Source organism: Dipodomys spectabilis, unplaced genomic scaffold (genome assembly GCF_019054845.1).
Source record: "Dipodomys spectabilis isolate Male_0828 unplaced genomic scaffold, ASM1905484v1 ptg000424l, whole genome shotgun sequence".
Taxonomy (NCBI): Eukaryota; Metazoa; Chordata; class Mammalia; order Rodentia; family Heteromyidae; genus Dipodomys; species Dipodomys spectabilis.
The window spans coordinates 4,110,840-4,132,515 of NW_024871101.1; positions in this window are offsets into that span (position 1 = coordinate 4,110,840).

Sequence of the window (21,676 nt, forward strand, 5' to 3'; positions counted from 1 at the left end):
TAGGGATTTCCACGAATTTCTCAAAACTAAAGCATTGGCAAGGAACACTACTGTTTTCTTTGCTTAACCAATTTTGTCCTATTCCCACTTAGGAAGTTAATTAAAAAGTAACGCCAATCTTACAGGAATTCCTAAGAAGGTTAAATACCGCCCTCGATGTTCAACATGACTGATGGGAAAAAAAAGTCATATTTGCTTTTTTCTATGCCCGTTTATAAGTTAAATTATAGATGGTTTTCCTGACAATATCATCTAGGTGAGAGAATAAGCAACTGTACAACTTTGACCTTTACGGAGCTGTGCAATGTGATTCACTATCCATCCCTGTTCTTCCTGTTTACAGTCTCAGTAACCTGTAGAGATAAAGCAGTACCGGCAGCCAATCAAAATACAGAATATTGAAAAGGTTAAAGTCTATGTTTATGAGTCTATTAAATGTTTATAGTCTTTCACAGACTGTACTGGGCATTAAAACTATTGTATCTCATTCTGGTAATAAACATTAAAACAAGAAAAAAGAAGTCAAAAACAATTCCATTCTCAAGGCAAAATTTGTAATGAGAATACATAATGGCATAAAGTGTATTAATTTGTTCCTATGACAATAACTGCAAGAAAAATGGAAAATGGTACAAACCTAAACCACTCATTATGGTAGAGATAGGAACTAGTAAGAGATTGTAAGAGAGTCAGTTTAAAGTGACTAGTCCTTACAGTGACAACATTTCATGCATTAGAGAAAGGGGAGGGAATTCTGTATGTCCTCACATTGCATGCATAAACACGAATCAGTTACTTTATCTCTTACCTGTCTACCCAAAGTGTGATAGCTGATTAGATTTTCATTCTTCAGGCATTCGGTGTAGCTCATGTGTGCTACTATTTATGCATCTGTTTTACAGCTTATATGCATTCTTATTTGCCTGGATAACGTCTTAAAGCTTCTAGAGGATCGTAGTGTAGTTATATGTTACAAAAAATATTTTTCGGTTTTTTGATTCTTGGGTCAAGGGTTAGGCCTCACTATAATTAAAGAAAAATTACCTTCTGCATATAATTTCTTTTTTGCATATTATTTCCTATTCAAATTACTTATGTTAAAATTTTCTCCTTCGAGGAAAGCTGAAACATTTTTGTATAAATCACACAAAGAGGTAGATGCCAGCTTTAGTTACCTTGGCCTTGAATAAAATATATTAACAGATCTTTACTGTTTTAAAATTGAATTTAGAGCAAGGCACCAGTGGTTTATGCCTGTAATCCTAGCTACTCAGGAGTCTGAGAGCTGAGAATACTGGTTCGAAGCCAGGTCAGGCAGGAAAGTCCATGAGACTCTAATCTACAATTAAGAAGCATAAAGCTGGAAGGGAAGTTGTGACTCAAGTGGTAAAGCCTTGAGCACAAAAAGCTCAGGAACAGCACCCAGGCACTGAGTTCGAGTCCAGATCCAGCAACAACAAAAAAAGTAAGTTTAGTAAGATTCCTAGTCTTACTATAAATTCTAGGAAACACAGCAATCAAATACTTATGCTATACATAGAATTTCTTCCTGTTGGACTGATTTTAAGAAGTGGGGAAAAATGAGGGAGTAAAATTTTTGGTACAGTGTACACACACACAAACACACACACCTGTGGAAATATAGTGATGAAATCTCTTTATACAGCTAGAATATGCAAAACAAAAATCATGTCTTCTTTTACTAGAATGAAATGAGGGACATTTTAGGTTTTGTGGAATAATGATTTTTAGAATGTAACACCAATGAAAACATGGTATCAGTTTAACAACATTAACATTTAAAATGTTATCATTTTCAGAATTATTTTGCTATATTTTAATTGTACAAACACTGAAACACAGAGCATCAAACACAATTTAAAATCAAATGATTACATACTTTCATTTAAAAGATAATACTTTAACTTGTTGTTGCATTTTATAAATCATCTTTTAATGTTTCCAGCAGTCTGGGAAAAGAGAGACTAAAGTTGTAAAGAAAAAATTGTAAATGAATTGATGATGATCACAATGACTTATTTTGATGCACAGCACTTTGCTAGAGTTTTTCAAGTCTAGAATTTCAACCTAATGCAATAAGACCAAGGATACTGAATTACTTAGTAACAAAAATTTTATACTAAAATCCTCTAGATTCTTCTAAAGGTAAAATTAATTTGAGGAATTTCCCTCTGGGCTGGTTGCACAGTTACACTTGGCTGCCCAAGGTGGATATTATGTTAGCTAGTACAGTACCCAGGCTTTGATTATTGTCTGTGGAGGGGAAGAGAAAAAACAAATTGTTTAAATAGGTATACAGGTGGACCCATTGCAACAATGAGATGTACAAGACATTATGTCATTTTCTCTCTTGACCTTTCCATTCAAAGACTTATTCTATCATTTTATCTGCTTATTGTTGTCCTTTTTACATTTTATTTTTTATTTTATTTAGTTAGTTAATCAGAGATAAAAGTTTCACTGGTTTTTCTCCCTGGGCTGGCTTTGAATTGCAATCCTTAGGCAGGTATAAGGCTTCTAGTAGCTAAGGTTACAGGTGTAAGCCGCAAGCACCTAACTTGTCCCCCCTTTTAAAAGAGGAATGCCTGTATCTCTCTGCCCTTAACCTGTCTTCTAAGAGTAATTACAAGAAAATTTCTGTTGTCACCATTGTAATATCTAATGTTAATCAGAGGGTTGTGACTTTAAGGAAGTCACATCTTATATTTCTGATATTATCATTAATAATAGCTAGCATTTATATAGCACTTATTATACAAAATTATTCTAAATATTTTACATGTATTAACTCATTTCATGTTAATAAAGATGTAGATATTATTTCTCTTTTTATTTCTCATATGATGGAAGTTGGATTAGAAAGGTTGTGCAACTTTTCTAAGGACTTATAGCTAATAAATTCTGGACTGCTCTTCAAACCCTTATGTCCTTAGCAATTATACTACATTTGACTGTACAAAGCAAATACACATATACATTCCAGTTAGGCTGATTTGTATTTAAAAGTCCCTGGATATTTTTTGTTTAAGTGTTAATGTTTTTCTCATCTAAGTATATTGTGTGAGTGTGTGTGCATGTGGTACATGTGTGTGTGTGTGTGTGTGTGTGTGTGTGTGTGTGTGTGTGTGTGTGTGTGTGTCCCATAACAGGGTATCTTAAGATTCCACAATCTAAAAATGAAATGATGGTAATCTAAGCCTAAATGTTTGGGGTTTATCATGGTCTATGTGTTTTATATTATTAATTTTATAAACTTAAAGATTCTATGTAAATGTATTGATTTAAACCTGCAAACATTAAAACTTTAATAAATAAATTTGATACCTATATAATAAATGAATCTAATCTATTTGTATTATATTTCATGGAATCATTTTCATCTTATCAAGTGCTTAAAATAGTTTCAGTTATCCTTCTTAGATCAAATAGGTACTATTAGAATTCTATTCAGGGAAGTCAGAGGCTTTGTCTTATTTCCCCATGATGTAGGGTTATGCTTAACATATAAATACTCAGAACATTGAAGGGATGAGAAACAGGAGCTACTGGTAATGATTACTTATTTAATGTAATCACTGTACAACATGCTTTAGTTTTATATATATATATATATATATATATATATTCCTTTAACCATCTAGATATAAGACAGATACCATTATCCTCACTTTAAATATCAAGGTTCAGAGAGTTTATGTAATTTGTGGAAATTATTCACTCACAGAATCTTAAGTCAGACTTATGTTGCATTTCTAATGCTATGGACTTTTTCATGACACATTTTTTTTTTTTTTTTTTATCACCTGAGCCCTAACCCTAGCCGTTGATGCCTTCAGTCATTTTTCAGGTGGGGTACTCCCTTCCCTGTCATTTACCTGGGGTGGCCTGGGTCACAATGCATGTATTTATGTGTCCTGTGGAGCTGGAATGATGACAGGCATGTGCCAGCATGCTTGGCTTATTTTATTGGGAAAGGTGGTCTCACTAACAAGGCCCTGGATTGGCCTTATACTGCAGTTTTCATAGTCTCTACCTTCTGAGTAGCTGGGATTACAGTGTGAGCCACTGTGCCAAGCCTCACTCATGACACATTTTTAAGGATGGATAATTACCTAGACAATTTTCCACTATTCTGGATGAGAAGGAATTTTGACCCAGTTTCTTATCTCAGTTCTTAATACAAAATATGTTTTAATTCCAATGATATAAAAAATGGAAAGGGAATAAATGACATGGCTGAAGTGAAAAAGGAAACAAATAAAGAGAATGAATAATTATATATTCCTATAGCATGTTTTTCATAATTCTAATTATGCCAAATCCTGATGGGTTATTTACTTGTTTGTCTCTCTAATTATTCTATGAACTACTCCAAGACCACAAGTCCAAGTATATTCTGACTAGTCAATGAAAACTTTTGGAAAAAATGACAGGAGGATGTTAAGGAGGAAACAAGAACAATTATAGAGTTAAGAGCTAAAATGAGAGCAAAACAACAAGCTCACCAAACACCAATGCCTTTAATCCAGAGCAAGTCATTTTTAATTTTTTTATCTTACCATTTAACAAAGCAGTTTGTGAACACAATGCATCTTGATCAAGAGCAAGCAATTTAAGGGCAAAACAAAGACAAGACTTTAGACATGAAGTCATTAGAAATGACGGAGAGAAGCTGGTCAGGGAATGTTCTTTCTCAAGGCATTCATGTAAAAAAGAAAAAAACTTGATACCCGCTAGCTGAACAAATTATGTTTATAGGTTTGATTTGCCTACTGAGGGCAGTTTAGGACTATGGTCTCCAATAGAAGTAACAACCAACAGTAATCCATAATTTGACCAAATGCTTGAAATATTATTTATTCAAAAAGGGCTTTTTGAGCGTACAATATGCCAGATTCATAGCTGGCCCTGGTGATAAAAAGATGATCTGTGTTATATTACAATGTAATGGAAAATCAAAAAAACCCAGCTATTTTCACATACTTGTCTATAGAACACAGAAAACTTGTTAAAATAGTATTCTTAAGATTACTTTTGGTATTTACTTTCTCTTTCTCCAGCTTCCCAGTCCAGACTCTCATTCTCTCCAGTTTCTTCCAGTCTCATTCTCTCCCAGTTCCTTCCAAACCCTTTTCTAGGCCTACTTTCCTCAAAACCGCTTCAAGTCATCTTTCATTCTGCCCTTCATTCTTCAACTTTTGTAAATCACTGACTTGACAATGAAAATGTTTGACCATATTATTCATAGGTACACACATGTGAATAAGCTTACTTTTGGCATGAACTTTACAATTTCCTCTTTTTTCACAATGACTTGTAAATAGTAGCAGCTCAATAAATACCTAGGCTTTAAGCTTTTGAAAAACAGTTCTCTCCCTGCCCCATTTACATTTTAAAAGAAGGGCAAACTTGTTGGGAGACTAGATGAAAGAATTCCATTGTGAGTACTATTAGCATTGTAATACAGTCTCCTTGGATGCTAGGGGCTATGGGCAGAATCAAATGATGATTCAGAATTGTGTGATAACCCAATCTCTGAAAACCCTGAAGTTTGAGAAGAGCTGCTTGCAATTACAGGTTAGTTTTAATATCCATCAAGATATATTAATTCAATGAAGGGACTAGTAACAAAGCAACATTTGTTTTTGACCTTTAAAACTTAATTTTTATTTAGTTTTAATATTTTTTGTCAGTTGTGGAGCTTGAACTCAGCCTGGGTGCTGTATGTAGGCTAATCAGCTCAAGGCTAGTGCTTTACCACTTGAGCCACAGCGCCACTTGCAGCTTTTTTCATATGCGGTGCTGAAGAATCAAATCCAGTACCTCATGCGTGTGAGGCAAGCACTCTAGGGCCTTCCCACCTCCAAAAGTTAATTTTTAAAGAAGACAATGGCTTCTCAAGTGGCTGCTTTTTCTACACTGTGCTGGATGTGATATTTTGATTATTTTCAAACCTTCTAAATGATATGACAAATAGGGTTTATTCAGTATCAAAAGGGATATAAAACTAAGCAAAATAAGAATTGGAGTTTCTCCTTTATAATCTCCCTATAGTTTTATCAAGCCACAAACCATAAAGCAATAAACAAAAACAGGAAAAAGCTTCAATAAAATTAAATGTTAAACAGAGAAACACTGTTATCTTCCTCTCTTTCCTGTACTTTAAAATCCTTTTGAAATTCTCAATCTCATATGATAAATATTGCTTTTAGCTTACTCAAGAGACAAGTGCATGAGTTTGGGCAATACCGGACTCTGAAACTATTAAGGGACATTGAAAACTGCTCATTTAGAAGACTAGCTTGGGCTAGAAATAAAACTCAAGGAAAGAGCATTTGCCTAGCATACATGAGGCCCTGGCTCAATCCCTAGCAACACAAAAATAGTTTCATTTTAAATGTGTCTTGTAAACGATCTCTAACACACTACCTGTAATTATTTCTCCATATGTGCAAGCCTTATCAGCAAAGTTTAAGAATTTTGAGAGTAGAAACAGATTCTATGTCAGCTTGATATTGGCAGAGCATATAACAAAAGGATTAGTTTAAAATTTTTATCAATAAATATCTACATAAATAAGCATATATATAAAAGGAAATGTTCGTTGATATCTCATTATGATTGCCACTTTTTGTAATGAATGATAAGTAAACAGTATGTATAAGTTTCTGTAAAGTTCAACATGGTAAAGAGGTCTTCCTGTTTTAGGGTGTTCATTTTTGCTTCTGCAATCGGCTCCTGGTGTGCATAATTAGCCACTTGCCAATGTAATTGGCCACTTGCTTTTTTTTTTTTTTTTTTTTAAAAAAGAATATTTAGTAGAAAAGTGCAGGTGCACTTTGGGTATCCATAACTAGTTGCAGCTGAAAAATAACTGCAAAAAAGAAGACTAATTGTGATCAATTGACAATTTGTCTCTTATTGGTCTAGCACCCACATCTATCAAAACTTCTTTAAATTTTTTGCCCAGATTCATTGTCAGAAATGTTATTGATACTTGGAGAAGGTAATTTGGTCTAAATGTAAAGCTTAAAAATATTTTGAGGACAATTACTACAGAAACTAACCTCTCTTTTATAATTCAAAGGATAGACTCTAATTCATAACTAACATTCATTTCTACAGAAAATTCTTACTTGAGAGAATTATACTGCGCAGCATTAAGACAAGTTGTACAAAATGAATTCAAGAGCCTAGTGGAGCATCTTTGCAGCTGACTTAAAAGTTTGTTCCGTGTGTTGGTATAACATGCCTGCAATCTCAACCCTAGGGAAGCTGAGGACTCTGAGGATAGCCTAGATTTATGAGATCTTGCCACACAAAACCAAAGAGGGGAAGAGAGAGAAAGAGAAACAGAGAGAGGCAATATAACCTTTCAATAAATAGAATGCAGAAACATGTTAGCCTACACAAGTGGATTCTGACAACTCTGTGGCTATGCTCAGTAGACAAATACTGGACATCTTCATTAATATTAGTTTTCTGTTGTTACAATGATGCTATGTAATATGCTATCCCTCCCAAATCCGGTGAATTACAACGTAAGAATCTGTTTTCCCGTAGGTCTTGAAAACATATGGTAAGTTCTTGTCTGTGACTTTAGGATGATTAGCCTTGGATACACCATGGATTTAATTTATGAATGATTATCATTATCTATTTTTCTCCTGGCAAAATGGTTTCAGTAAATACTCATGGGGTATGTTTCCCATGGTGAATCAGAGGAGTCCATAAGGACATGTCAAACCCTGCATGTGCATTTTAAATATGCACTGGTATGAATTCCTCTGAACTTTTTATTGGTCAAAGCAATTGAAAAAGCTCAGTATGCTCCACTCACCCTGGGATGGTACTACAAATGTACTTGGCAAAATGTTTTTTTTTTTTAAAGGAGGAAAGCTGGGTACCAATGGCTCACGCCTGTAATACTACCTACTCAGAACACTGAGATCTGTGCATTGCAGTTTGAATCCAATCTGGGAAGGAAAGTTGATGACTCATCTTCAGTTAACGACCAAAAATCCAGAAGTGGATGGAGCTGTGGCTCAAGTGGTAGAGGGTTAGCCTTGACCAAAGGGGAAAAAAAAAAGCTCAGAGATTGCACCCAGATCCTGAGTTCAAACCCCAGAACAAGCAAAAAAAAATATAATATATATTATATATAAATATATATAATAAATGATATATAATATATTTATATATATTATATATAAGATAATATATATAATATGTAATATAATATATAAAATACATATATATATATATATATTTTTTTTTTTTGCAAGGGAAAATCTTGGTGAAGGCTCACACCTGCAATCCTTAGCTACTCAGGAGGGTGAGATCTGAGGACTGGTTTGAAGTCAGCCTAGGCAGGTAAAGTAAGGAGGCTGAGCCTAAATAAATTTCTTGCAGCTATTCTAGTGCCTAGGCAGGAGATGGGGGCGCTGACTGCCCAGCTCCAAGGCCTAGAGGTGAGACAAGCCATCCTTTGAAATGCAGATGCCTAGCTCATGAGTGAACTCCTTCACCCCCCCCCCCTCAGGTGATAGGCATATCTGGATCCCTGGAGACAGGGGCGGTCACTTGGCTGATAAGTTGCTGAACCTGTTAGTCAAGTGCCTGGAACTGGGAGTGTCCTGTGACCCTGCTCCCCTGCCCAGACCCTATTTAGGCTTTGAACAACATAGTGGCTAGTGCTCTATAAGAAATGTACTCTTTATCTTGCCCATGTAATTGTAACTCCTCTGTACGGTATTCTCACAATTAAAAAAAAAATAAAATATATCATGTTTTCTCAAAATAAAAAAAACAATAAAAAAACAATAAAAAAACAATAAAAAACATAGTGGCCAGGACATCATGCCACATGTCTCCATGATCCTGTCCTGTGTCCTGTCTCCTGGCTGGTCTCCGGTCATCATGGCATCCCAATTCAGCTCCCCGTCGGAGCTGAATTGGTTTGTTGGTGTTGTTTTTGCTCTTTCTTTCCTCTCTAGCGTGTTTCCTAGCTGTGTTAAGTGTGTTTGCATGCTGTAGGACTTTGAAACAACTGGCTGTCTGTGGCCTGCTAACTGTGTAATAAAGACTCCAAAATTCCGTCCTTCAAAATGTGGCTTTTCTGATAAGTTACCTCACAACACAGGAAGGTCCATGAGACTCTTATCTCCAATTAAGCACCTAAAAGTAGGAAGTAGAGCAGCGGTTTAAATGATAGAGGGCTAGACTTGTGCACAAAAGATCAGAGGCAATGCCCAGGCCCTAAGTTCAAGCCCCAGAACACACACACACAAACACACGAAGGAAATATCAGGACTAAAAATGCAATCTATCACAAATGGATGTATCAAATTAAATTGTATTCAGAAAATAATATTATACAAATAATTGTTGAAATTACTAAAGCTTGATAGAGACAGTAGAGATCTATGTGTTTAGGGCGAAGTCATTGGATAAAATTCTTATCTTTAGGGAATCACAATCTTTTGAGATATTTCCTTATAGAAACATTTGTAGGAAGACTGAGAAGAGGCTGAGTTGTAGGAGCAGAGCAAGGAGAATTTATTTTAGAGATCAGGATTTCTCTACATTGTGGTATATGCTGCTTTTGTTACTCTGGTATTAAAAGAAAGATGTCATTACTCAGATTGTCTTATATTCTAAGGTCTCAAAAGTTCTTTTTCAAAATGGAGAGTGTTCTGAGACATTTTCGGGTATTCTCATTCCTACTCAACCAGGAAAATAACTTCTGAATAACCTTGGCAAGTCTCTCTCTCTCTCCCTCCCTCCCCCCCTCCACTCTCTCTCTCTCTCATTTCCTCAATTACAAAAATTTGGTGGACAGTGCACTAGCATTTATCAAGTGTCTCCTACATACATGAACCTTTGTTGTGTGCTTTTGAAGGCAGGTCATTCTATGCTTGTGTGCTTTTACACTGTCAGTCAGCACTTATGTAGGTAAAGTACTCAATAACAGAACAACTTTGTGAACTACTGTTGCCATCTAATGGCTTTTTCATAAAACTGTCCACAAAATTCACATCTGTGACCTTTCTCATAACATTCCTTTTTTTCACTTTCTTCTCTAAAAGTTAATAGGTACTGATTTACTCAGCCATAAAATGCAGCATTATAATGTATGGTCTGAAATTCTTTAAAAGAGACTCAGTTCAATCACTCAAAAAAGGTGAACCCAGTGGTCAGAGAACTGAATTGGATTCTGTTGAAGTTTCAACAGACTCCAATATTAGAATAATAGCTATTCTTTATTGAGCATCTATTTATGCCAGCAAATATATTGTCTGGTTTACATATGTAATTTAATTTAAGCATTTATCTCTTTTGTATGCATTTCTGACCATAATTTGTTGTAGTATAAGACTAAAATACACAATTACCGAAGACCTAAGTGGTGAACTTTCTATAAATGCTTACCTCTTGAAATCCAAATACTTTCCAAAATTGAACACGGTCCACACAGATGCCACTATCATGTTTTTATGAAACAAAGGTATACTATCTTAAATTTGAATCAGTTGATTTAGTAAGCATTGGAAATATTCTGTGCAACCTAATGTTCTTAGTAAGCTTATAGGTTTAATATATTTTAAATTCAAGGGTAAAGTCAATAGGAATTTTTTCAACACAAGCTCTATGATCACATTCATTAATTATGCTATAACAGGTTCTTATTTGTTGAGTCCATAAACATTTAGATTAAGACATTTATTGAGTGCTTAAATACCAGCCAATGTTCAAAGCACTCTGATATATTGAAGTATTTCATCTTCATAACCATTACATGAAACAGGTGTTACAATTATCATCATCACCCTTCTTTTAGAGAGAAAGAATTTAGACACAAAGATTGTAACTAGTTTGCTCAAGGACACACATCAAGAAATAGCTTCTAGAATATATATTCAATTACTGTGTTGAGTGCTAACATGCTACCATATCATTAAAAATGGCACACAAATCACCTGTTTTAAGATTTGTTACTCTGTGTGTGTGTGGTGTGTGTGTGTGTGTGTGTGTGTGTGTGTGTGTGTGTGTGTGTGTGTGTGTGTGTGTTTACATGTGCCAGAACCATGGCTTGAGATCATGGTTCTGTATGTTTTCTTATGGTTGATGCTCTACCACTTGAGCCATGCTTCTGGTTCTATTTTACATTTTTATTAGCATAAGTTAGTTGTATGTGGGAGTTTAATTTTGGTATATCCACATATACATGGCATGTGCCTTGATAAAAAAAATCACTTCCATTATCACTCTCCCTCATCTCCTTCCCCCTTCCCAAATTAACCTCAACAAGCTTCATTTCTCCATTTCCACATGTATACATACAAGTATTTTGACCATATTCAGCTTCCTTTGCCCTCACCATTTACCCTCCTCTTTCCCACGAGTACCCACATCATGGACAGGGTAAGTTTTACATAGCTGTCAATATTTTTAGTGTATGCAAATTGTTCAGAGATTTCACATGGTATTTTGCCCCCTTGTTTACCTCATTTCCTCATCTGTACTACCCCTTTTATCAATAGCCTTCAGCGAGTTTCATTTTGCTCTCTTCATTCACAGATGCAATGTATTTCTGTATTATTAACTCTCTAATATTCTTTCCCTGCCAATGGTCATAATTATGTGTATGTGTGTTTGTTTGTTTATAGGTGATCAATCTGGGATCACAAGAACCATTTGTTCATAGTTAAACATCCCTAACTAGTGTTCAGGGATGAGTTTTCATAATTTTTAGAAACCAATGCAAATAGAAAATGCATTAACTTTTGTTCAAAAACAAAGGCAAAAATTAAGGGAATACTGTTAAGATATTAAAATATAAACTTTTAAATGGTTTCACAACCTATCATGGTAGTTTTCTTTGCAATTCAATATCAGCCTACCTGCCAGACATAAGAATATTCACAAGGGGAAGTGGCAGGAGACTGGGACACACATGAGTCAAGATAAAGCCCTTGGATTGGGCTCCTGTGTCCCATAGTACAAAACACAAATTCAGAGATAAAAGTTAAAGCCTAGTGTTGAAACTACAGGGGTTTTTATTCACACCTACTTGGAAGACTGACATGTCCCAGTTCAATAACCATAATAAATGAGTAAAGGTAACAAAAAATTCATTGGAATCAATCTCTCGAATTCAATCAGAGCATACTCTTTTAGTTTGCATTTTTTCTCACATCTCATTTTTTGATTTAATTTTATTGTAAAGTTGCTGTACAGAGGGGATACAGTACACAAGTAAGTTAATGAGTACATTTCTTGTCAAAAATTGTTACTCCCTTCTTTGTTGTTTTCCCACTATCCCTTCCCTCCCCCACCTCCTTTACTCATCCCTACTCCCCCAAAGTTGTAAAGTTCATTTCCAGTATACTGTCTTGTGGGTATCATTGTTGCAATGGGTGATCCTGTGTCCTTGTTTTTAGCATTTTGTTATTCCCCTTCCCCTCCCTGAATTGGACAAATGTATATACAAGATGCAGGGTACCACTATCAAGTACAGTGACAACAAGAGGTATACCATAGGGGACAGAACATAAAAAAGAAACAAAACCATCTCATAATACATTAAAAACAACAACAACAAAGAAGAACACTTGCGTCCATAACTTGTGGTTCATTTTGCTTAGCATCATCTTATATGGGCATAGCTTTTCTGCTCATCTGATAAAATTATCCTAGATGTATACTAATTATTTCAAATGAGGGAAACCATGGGGAAAAAACAATAGAGAAGAAGAATGAACTGTATAGAAGGTCTAATGAGAGTCTCTTTTTTCCCAAGAGTTGGAGTTTGCATTAATATGCTTCATTATATATAGTCCTTTGTACTAAGGGTTTGGGATCTTGTGATCCACTGTTTAGAGTATTTTCTACATATTCTAGTTCTTACAGATGAGGGAGATCATGTGATCATCTTTTCTTTGTATCTGGCTTGCTTTGCTAATTTTTCCAAGTCTTCCCATTTCCTTATGAATGGAACAATGTTATTCTTTCTGATAGAAATATAGAATTTGATTGTGCATATGTACCACATTTTCTTGATCCATTCATCTTCTGAGGGGCATTTGGATTGGTTCCATTTCTTGGCTATGGTAAATAATGCTGTGATGAACATCGTCATACTGGTGGGTTTAGTGTGGCCTTGTTTGTGGACATTTGGGTAGATTTCCAGAAGTGGGATTGCTGGGTCATATGGATAGTAGTAGTAGTTGTTTGAGGGACCTCCACACTTCTTTTGTCCTTGGTATCCATGAGATTCCTCAGGATCCTTTAAGATCACATTCTGTTTCAGATTAAATTAGAGTTGGGCTTCTAATATCTGCAATCAAAATAGACATCTCAATTCAAATTGCATTACAACATTTGATTTCAAGAATGCATTTGCTACAATGGCTTATGTCTGTAACTCTAGCTATTCATGAGATCCAGAAAACTGTAATTAGGAACCATTCCAGGTAGCTAAATCTGTTAAACTCCATCAGCAAAAAAGCCAGACTGAATGTGTGGCTCAAGTGGTAATGCTGAAGCAGTGAACAAGCAGGAAGAATATATCACTGAATTTAAATTCCAGAACCAATCTTTTAAAAAAAATGCAGGCTAATTTTTGCATTTCTCATCTGGGCATTTCAAGTTCATTGAAAACATAACAGATAAGACATGATGCAAATTCTACTACAGGAATAAAAATCAGAACAATAATCACTAATTGTACAAAGGCTTTCTGATCATCCCAATGAATAGCACTGTTCAATAAACTCCTAAGTGATCCTCTCTTTTGTTTTACAAGTTCCAATTCATAGTTAATACTTTCTTAATCAAAGTCACATTATTACTTAGGAATTCGATTTAGTCATATTTTATGTTTCTTACAACTACTACAACTCAAACAAAAATCTTTGTTGATTTTATTATTATAAATCACCTTATTCTTTGAAAGCAATGCAAATGGAAGGGTTTTAATAAAAGTATTGGTTAATTAAATATGTTAATAAATTAATGGATAAATAATTCTTGGAGTTGACCAATAGCATCTTGCTATGTAGTTTAAAAAATTTTAGTTATGGTGATGAATAGCTTTGATACAATACTCTGTTTTGTAAAAATTTGATGGCTGCATAAAAAGTCATCACTTTTAACCTCTATCAATGCAACATTTTCCACAAGTGGAAAAATGTTGAACTACTAGCATAGGAAAACAACCCTAAGGCCTCATATTTCTACATATATTACAGATGAAAAAGTTTAATAACATTTCATCATTCTCTATCTTGGCAAGAAAAAGATTATAGGACACAAATGTTCCCATTTCCCAAGGCTAGAACCCACTGGAAACTTTAGTCAAGGACTTTCATGTTCGAATTTGCTTACCAACTCTCAATTCTAAAAGTCATCAAACCTCATGCCATTTTACTGGGAAATATGAGAAATCAATATACACTTAGATTGTAATATTTCTTAAACCAGAAGTTCTCATCATTGGCATATGACATCTTGGAATAGGTAATTCTTTTATTTTGTGGAAGCCTTTTGTATATATAGTACAATGTTTAGTAGTATTGTGATGTCTACCTATTTTTTTCAGTCTTGGGTCTCAAATTCCTAGCTTGGGTGCTGTCCCTAAGCCATCTTTGCTCAAGGCTACCAATCTACTACTTTGAGCCACAGAACTTCTGGTTCTCTGGTAGTTAGAGATAAGAAGAGTTTCATGGACTTTTGGGCCTAGGCTAGCTTTGAACTGCGATCCCCAGATCTCAGACTCCTGAGTAGCTAGGATCACAGGTGTGAGCCAACAGTGCTTGGCTTTACATTTAAAAAAATTTTTTTTGAGCCAGAACTGGTCTTGAACCCAAGACCTCAAACTCTTGCTTGGCTTTTTTTACTCAGGACTAGTCCTATCCTTCTTCAATCACATTTAGTAACTAAAAATGTTCTAGATATTGTTACTATCCCTTGGGGATCAATTTCCCTATTGAGAATCAGTGAAATAAAGGGAAACAATTACTCCCAGGTACTATGGTTGTTAAAGCATTTGAAGAAAACACTTTACAGAAAATCACTCCTGTTTATTGTTTCATTTTTGCCAGTCCTGAGGCTTAAATTGAGGGCCTAGGCCCTGTCCCTGAAACCTTTTTTTTTGGGGGGGGGGGTAGGGGACAGAGGCTCTAGGCCAGCTCTCTACCACTTAAGTCATGTCTCTACCTCCAGTTTTTTGGTGTTTAATTGGAGATAACAATCTCACAGACTTTCTTGCTCAGGCTAGCTTTGAATTGGAATATTCAGATCTCAGCCTTCTGAGTAACTAGGATTACAGGCATGAGCTACTGGTTCTGGACAGTAACTTTTATTTTACTAATGAGAAAATTAAAGTTCAGAGTGTAAGGAGATCCCTTTAGAGTCTCAAGCTGATGATGGAAGTTTTCTCAAATCTGGATTTTCAGACACCTTTTAAAATTGTGAACCATTATGGCATCTCATCTTAGAAAATTCTATCAACATGGACTTAGTTTACCAGGAAGCCACTCATATTACCACCTTAAATTGGTTGGTTGAATGCTTCTCTAGCAAGACTGTGATGCATACTTTTTGAAATTCAGTACAAAATTACAAAGCATGATTTCTTGTTCAAATGAACAAAAGTGTCATATAGCCTTCTTCTTCCCTTTATGGTTCGTTTTCTCTCTCTCTCTCTCTCTCTCTCTCTCTCTCTCTCTCTCTCTCTCTCTATCTGTCATTATTTTTTAAATTTTTATCTAGTTTTGCATTCACTCCCTCAGCAATAAGTATACTTATGTCATGAGTATATGCCTAGGACCTTGTCCTATAACTTGAGGTATGCATATTGGTTGTTGCATTCTGACTCCTGCTAGCCATAAGATCAGTGTGCCATGCTTTTCTAGATAGAGAGAAGAAAGATAAGCAAAACACCCCCCTCTCTCTGCCTCTCGGTCTCTCTCTGTCTTTGTCTCTCTTTGTGTCTCTCTGTGTCTGTGTCTCTGTGTCTGTGTCTCTCTGTGTCTCTGTGTCTGTGTCTCTGTCTCTGTCTGTCTTTGGTCTCTGTCTGTCTGTCTGTCTGTCTGTCTGTCTGCCTGCCTGCCTGCCTGTCTGTCTGTCTGTCTGTCTCTCTCTCTCTCTCTCTCTCTCTCTCTCCCTCCCTCCCTCCTCACTTCTTTGCTGGCCCTGGGCTTTTTACTCCAGCCAGGGCACTGTACCTGTGCTTTATAGCTCAAGGGTAGCACACTACCACTTGAGCTACAGTTCCATTTTGGCTTTAAAAAAACACTCTATTGGAGATAAGTGTCAAAAGGAATTTCCTGCCAAGTTGGGTTTGAACTGTACTCATCAGATTTCAGTCTCCTGAAAATTTAGGATTACAGATATGAACCACTGATGCCAAGCTCAAAGCACTTCTCTTTACTGGAACTCATTGCCCTAACCCCAAGTAGAAGGCAGATTCCCCAGAATTCTGCAAATGCATGCCAGGACATAGCACCTGGATTAGAGATGAGGTATAGAAGAGAGGCTCATTCTCACTGAGGTACCTGCCAAACTCATCATGTTACTGTCATTCCAGAACTGGGCATCTATACCCTGACAGAGACTCACAGGGTCCTCTTACCTTCCTGTTGGGGTGGAGAGAGCAGTGATTGTTGAGTAGCTGTATTGAGAACTGATCCTAAGGAGACAGAGAAAGTAGGTGAAGGGACTATAGGTAAGGGAAAGTGCAAGTTTCATTGTACTTTAGGTACAAAATAGAATTCAAAGACATTTTTCCTAAGAATTTCAAGATAGTTATTACAGAGTGTTAAACCTCAAGCACAGAACCTGTACATGTGGGGCCATTATAAGTTCAAGAGTAGCATACCCTTGCAGTCCAGGACTGAGTTCAAAATGTACTTATAGGCAGGAGCATCAAGAGGAAACTCTCAAAAGGAAATTAGTCAAGTTTATATTTCATTTATGTAAACTGAAGTGATTATTGTTACTTTCTGATCATGATTCTGCAGTTCTATTTTTTTTTTTCAGTTGTGGGGCTTCAGCTCTGGGCCTCGGCACTGTCCCTCAGCTCTTCAGCTCAAGGTGAATGCTCTACCACTTGAGCCACAGTGCCACTTCCAGTTTTCTATTGGTTTATTGGAGGTAAGAATCTCACAGACTTTCCTGCCCGGGCTGGGTTTGAACCATGATCCTCAGATCTCAGCTTCCTGAGTAGCTAGGATTACAGGTATAAGCCACTGGTGCCCAGCTTCTGTTGATTATTTAAGGTTGATGGAGAAGACTTTGAAAAGTAATTTTAAAATATCATTAATGATATTTGTGATAGTTTGAGCTCTGAATAATAAAGTACATCAGTATCACTACTAATCTCAATTCTTCATATCATCATTGTATCCACTAGAAAAGAAATATATTAGGTAGGCCTTATCAATCTGTAATACAAAAAATGTTTTTAATTTTGGGTCTTGTGTCCATAGGACAGGAAATAAGAGAAGCTGCAGTTTATATCTGCAGTTCAATTTACCCTAGAGAAAATACAAACAAAATGAGAAGTTTGAAAAATGTGATCATATCTTCAACTTTACTGACAGCATATTGAATTTTGGAGGATGTCCCATTAATTTCACCTTCATGTCCAAATGTCTCCAGGATAGTTTTGTTCAGGATTGAGACATTTACATATATGGTTGTGAACTCAGTTTTGGAATTTCTATCAATATGACTACAGTTCATTAACAAGTTAGCATATTATCTGGATAAGCTGAGCCTAGGGAGACAGAACAGTTTTGATGATGACCTTTCCAGGGTGAAGGTGAACAATCTACCAATACAGGCTTCTATTTACATGTGAAACTGAGTTCAGCTATTGAGTCTGCTTGACTCCATAAGAAGAGTGCCATAAGCAGTTGAGAGTGTTTACATGAGAGCCTAACAGCAGGCTACTGTAGAAACTTGGGCTCCAAGTAATTGGCATGGAAAATGAATTCAACTCATTAACTGGTCTGTGAAACAGAGCCCTTTGAAAATCAGCTTGACAGTTTCATTTAATAAGTATTCAGCACCTCCAGGCAACTCCACTAGACTCTTTCACCTTTCACTTTCCTCTAGATGTTCCTTGTAGCCAGTCTCTGCTGCCTGTTAACAGTTACTGCTCAGGAGAGAAAATGTTTTGCATGAGCAGCAATAGCAGACACTCAAATATGTGTATATTCAGTCGCATAGGCTATACTTTTCTCTTGAAAATGATGAATCCTTTCTAGTCAGACTTTGAGACCAGGCAGGAGCCAGAAAGGCTCTATAACAAAGAGAAGTTGGTTCTTAAAACTGCAACTCTGGAGGTCATAATAAAGCCACACCCAATTGATGTCCAGCATCACTAGCATGGATGATAACTGCATGTATACATAGATCCTGACACTAAGCCTAATTTGATGAAACAAAATCATTCACAGAATATGTTCGTGAGATTAGTAGTTGTTTCAGGGGACCCCAAGAAGTTCTATTTTGACCTCAGTTACACTGATGTTCAACATTCCACATCTAAAACAACTTAGATTTCTTCCTGAAGCCTGGATTTTCACAAAGACATGAGTGTGAAAATTGGTACATGGGAGAGGGAAAACAGTAAATTTGGAGATGTATCTTCATCAGCTCAACTCCTCAGCAAATTGGGGGCACCCCAGACAAAGTGAAGTGGAAAATTGAAGCAATTAGGTGGATAATTCAGTTCAAAACATACTCATCTAAAATAGCCAGATAATTGAAGCAAGAATCCTTTTTTTGCCTTGAATTATCTTGATAGTTGTGTCAATTATCCACTTCGCTGTGTGTGTGTAGACTTAGTCAGCCACAGAGATCATAATTATCACTACTTGACCTTAGTCTGATCTCTTCTCTTGTAAAACAGTTACCAGCAAATGTGAACCTAAAGGCAACTTGGAAGAGGTGCAGTAAAGAGACCAGAATGCCCTTTAAGGACGAATAGAAAATGGTAAAGCATGTATGAATTGTGTGTATGAAATCATTGTGAATTAAACAATTTCACCTGTCATTAAAATCGGCTATCAAGGATTGAGCCTTGCTTAAGTATTAGAGAGCAAAAGGGTTTTGAATGTTCATTGATTGAAGGGTTTAATATAGTTGCAAATATAAATTTTGCTGTTATGGAAAGGCAAATCCAATAGCTTTTTTAAAAAATGGTTAAACGTGATTTTTAAACATTATGTGATACATTATGACCTATTTTTACACAAGAGATCAGTTACAAATAAGTGGATCAGGCTAAACCTCTTCTCCACAAAGGATGCAACTATCTACCAATAAATAGATGAGTCTGTGCTTCCACTGTTCAGTCCCTTGAGAGATTGTATTAAGGTAAATTAGAAAATTTAAGACAAATAAAAAGTTTCAAAATGTAAGACAAATAAAAAATTCAAAAATTGTTTGCTTGGTTTGAACTTTATGGGAGTTAAGGAAAACAAAAGTAATACATTAGCATTGAACATGAACCTTGGATCACAAATATTTTCTTTGAAGTTTCATTTTGCATGCTTTTGAACTAGCACTTATTTTTAAAATATTATTTTTTTAATTTTTATTGATGTGTGTGTGTGTGTGTGTGTGTGTGTGTGTGTGCGCACACTTGCCAGTGCAGGGGCTTGAACTCAGGGCCTCAGTGCTTCTTTGTCTCAACTCTACCTCTCTACCACTTAAGCTACAGCTCCACTTCCTGTTTTGGTGTGTATGATAAATTGGAAATAAGAGTCTCATAGCCTTCCCTGCCCCAGCTGCCTTTGAATCACAATCCTCAGATATCAGCTTCCTGATCAGCTAGGATTATAGGTCTGAGCAACTGATGCTTGGCTAACCTATGGCTAAACTATTACTAATAATCATTGTCAATGTAGTATGGATGTTGAGTGCATGGTCTGTGAATCCAGTTTCACTATACTCAAATTGCAACTCTTCCACTTATTGTTTATATGACTTTACTCAGATCTTTCAACCACTCTGTGAGTCTGGATTTCCTTAGCTTTAAAATGAAGAGAAAAGTAGCAGGGTAAAAATTTAATCTGCTAAAATTAGTGCTTTTCTGTATGCCAACAAAGAGAAGAGTGAGACCAAGATCAGGAAAGCAACTCCATTTGTAATAGCCTCAAAAAAAATACCTAGGAATTAACTTAATCCGAGAGTTGAAGGACTTCTATGATGAAAACAAAAAATCTAAAAAAAAAGCAATTAAAGCAGATTTAAGGAATTGGGAAATCCTTCCATGTTCCTGGACTGGAAAGATTAACATCATGAAAATGGCAATATTGCTCAAAGCTATCTACACATTCAATGCAATACCCAGCAAAATCCCAACTACATTCTTTAATGATATACATGAAGCAATCCAAAAATTCATATGGAATAATAGAAGACCCCAAATGGCAAAAAACAATCATTAGCAGTAAGAACAGTTCTGAGGGAATATCAATACCAAAATTCAAACTCTATTACAAAGCTGTAGTAATAAAAACAGCTTGGTGGGCTGGGAATGTGGCTTAGTGGTAGAGTGCATGCCTAGCATGCATGAGACCCTAGGTTTGATTTCTTGATAGTACATATCAAAAAATAAATACAAAAAGATAAAATAAAAACAGTTTGGTACTGGCACAAGAATAGGTCTGAGGACCAATGGAATAGAATTGAAGACACAGAAATGAACCCACAGACCTATAGCTACATATTATTTGATAAGGGAGCTTAAAAACACAGGATGGAAGAAAGACAGCCTCTTCAACAAATGGTGCTATCAGAATTGGATATACACATTACAGAAAACTGAAGCTAGATCCTTATATATCATAGTGCAATCAATTCCAAATGGCTCAAAGACCTCAGTGTAAGACCACATACCCTGAAAATATTACAGGAATGGATAGGGAAAATACTAAGGCTCCTTGGCATGGGTCAAAACTTCCTAAGTAAAGATCCAGAATCAGAAAAGATGCTCTGAGACACAAAATAACTACCAATGTTGAAAACAAACAAGAAGATACTGACAAACAACATTTGTACTTGAAAATTCAGTGTTATCATGGTTATTGGCAGTAAATATGGAACAGAATTGTGGAACACTATTCTGTTCATACCTAATAAAGACATTCTCAATGCCCCTGGGGAGGAAAAAAAATCCAGAATCACAACAAATCAAAGGAGGTTTGGAAAAATAGGATTACATCAAACTGAAGAGTTTCTGCATGGCAAAGGTCCAGCTAGCAAGATAAACAGAAAGCCCATACAATGAGAGAAGATCATTACTAGCTATGTATTAGAAAGGGCCTCATATCTAAAATATACTCAGAGTTCAATAAATTAACCCCACCAACAAAAAACCTAAAAGAGGGGTGGGTAGAGGGGATGGGGCGGGGAAAAAAACCCTCAAAGAAACAACTCATTTAATAAATGGGCTAAAGATTATTTATTTATTTATTCTGTGACAATACCTTACAGACGGGTTACAATTACATGGGCAAGGTAATGAGTACATTTCAAGCATTGTTGCCTCCACCTTTGTTTCCCCTTGCCATCCCTTCCCATCTCCCCTCCTCTCGCCCCCCCTTACCCCTGGCACCGAAGTTGTAAAGTTCATTTT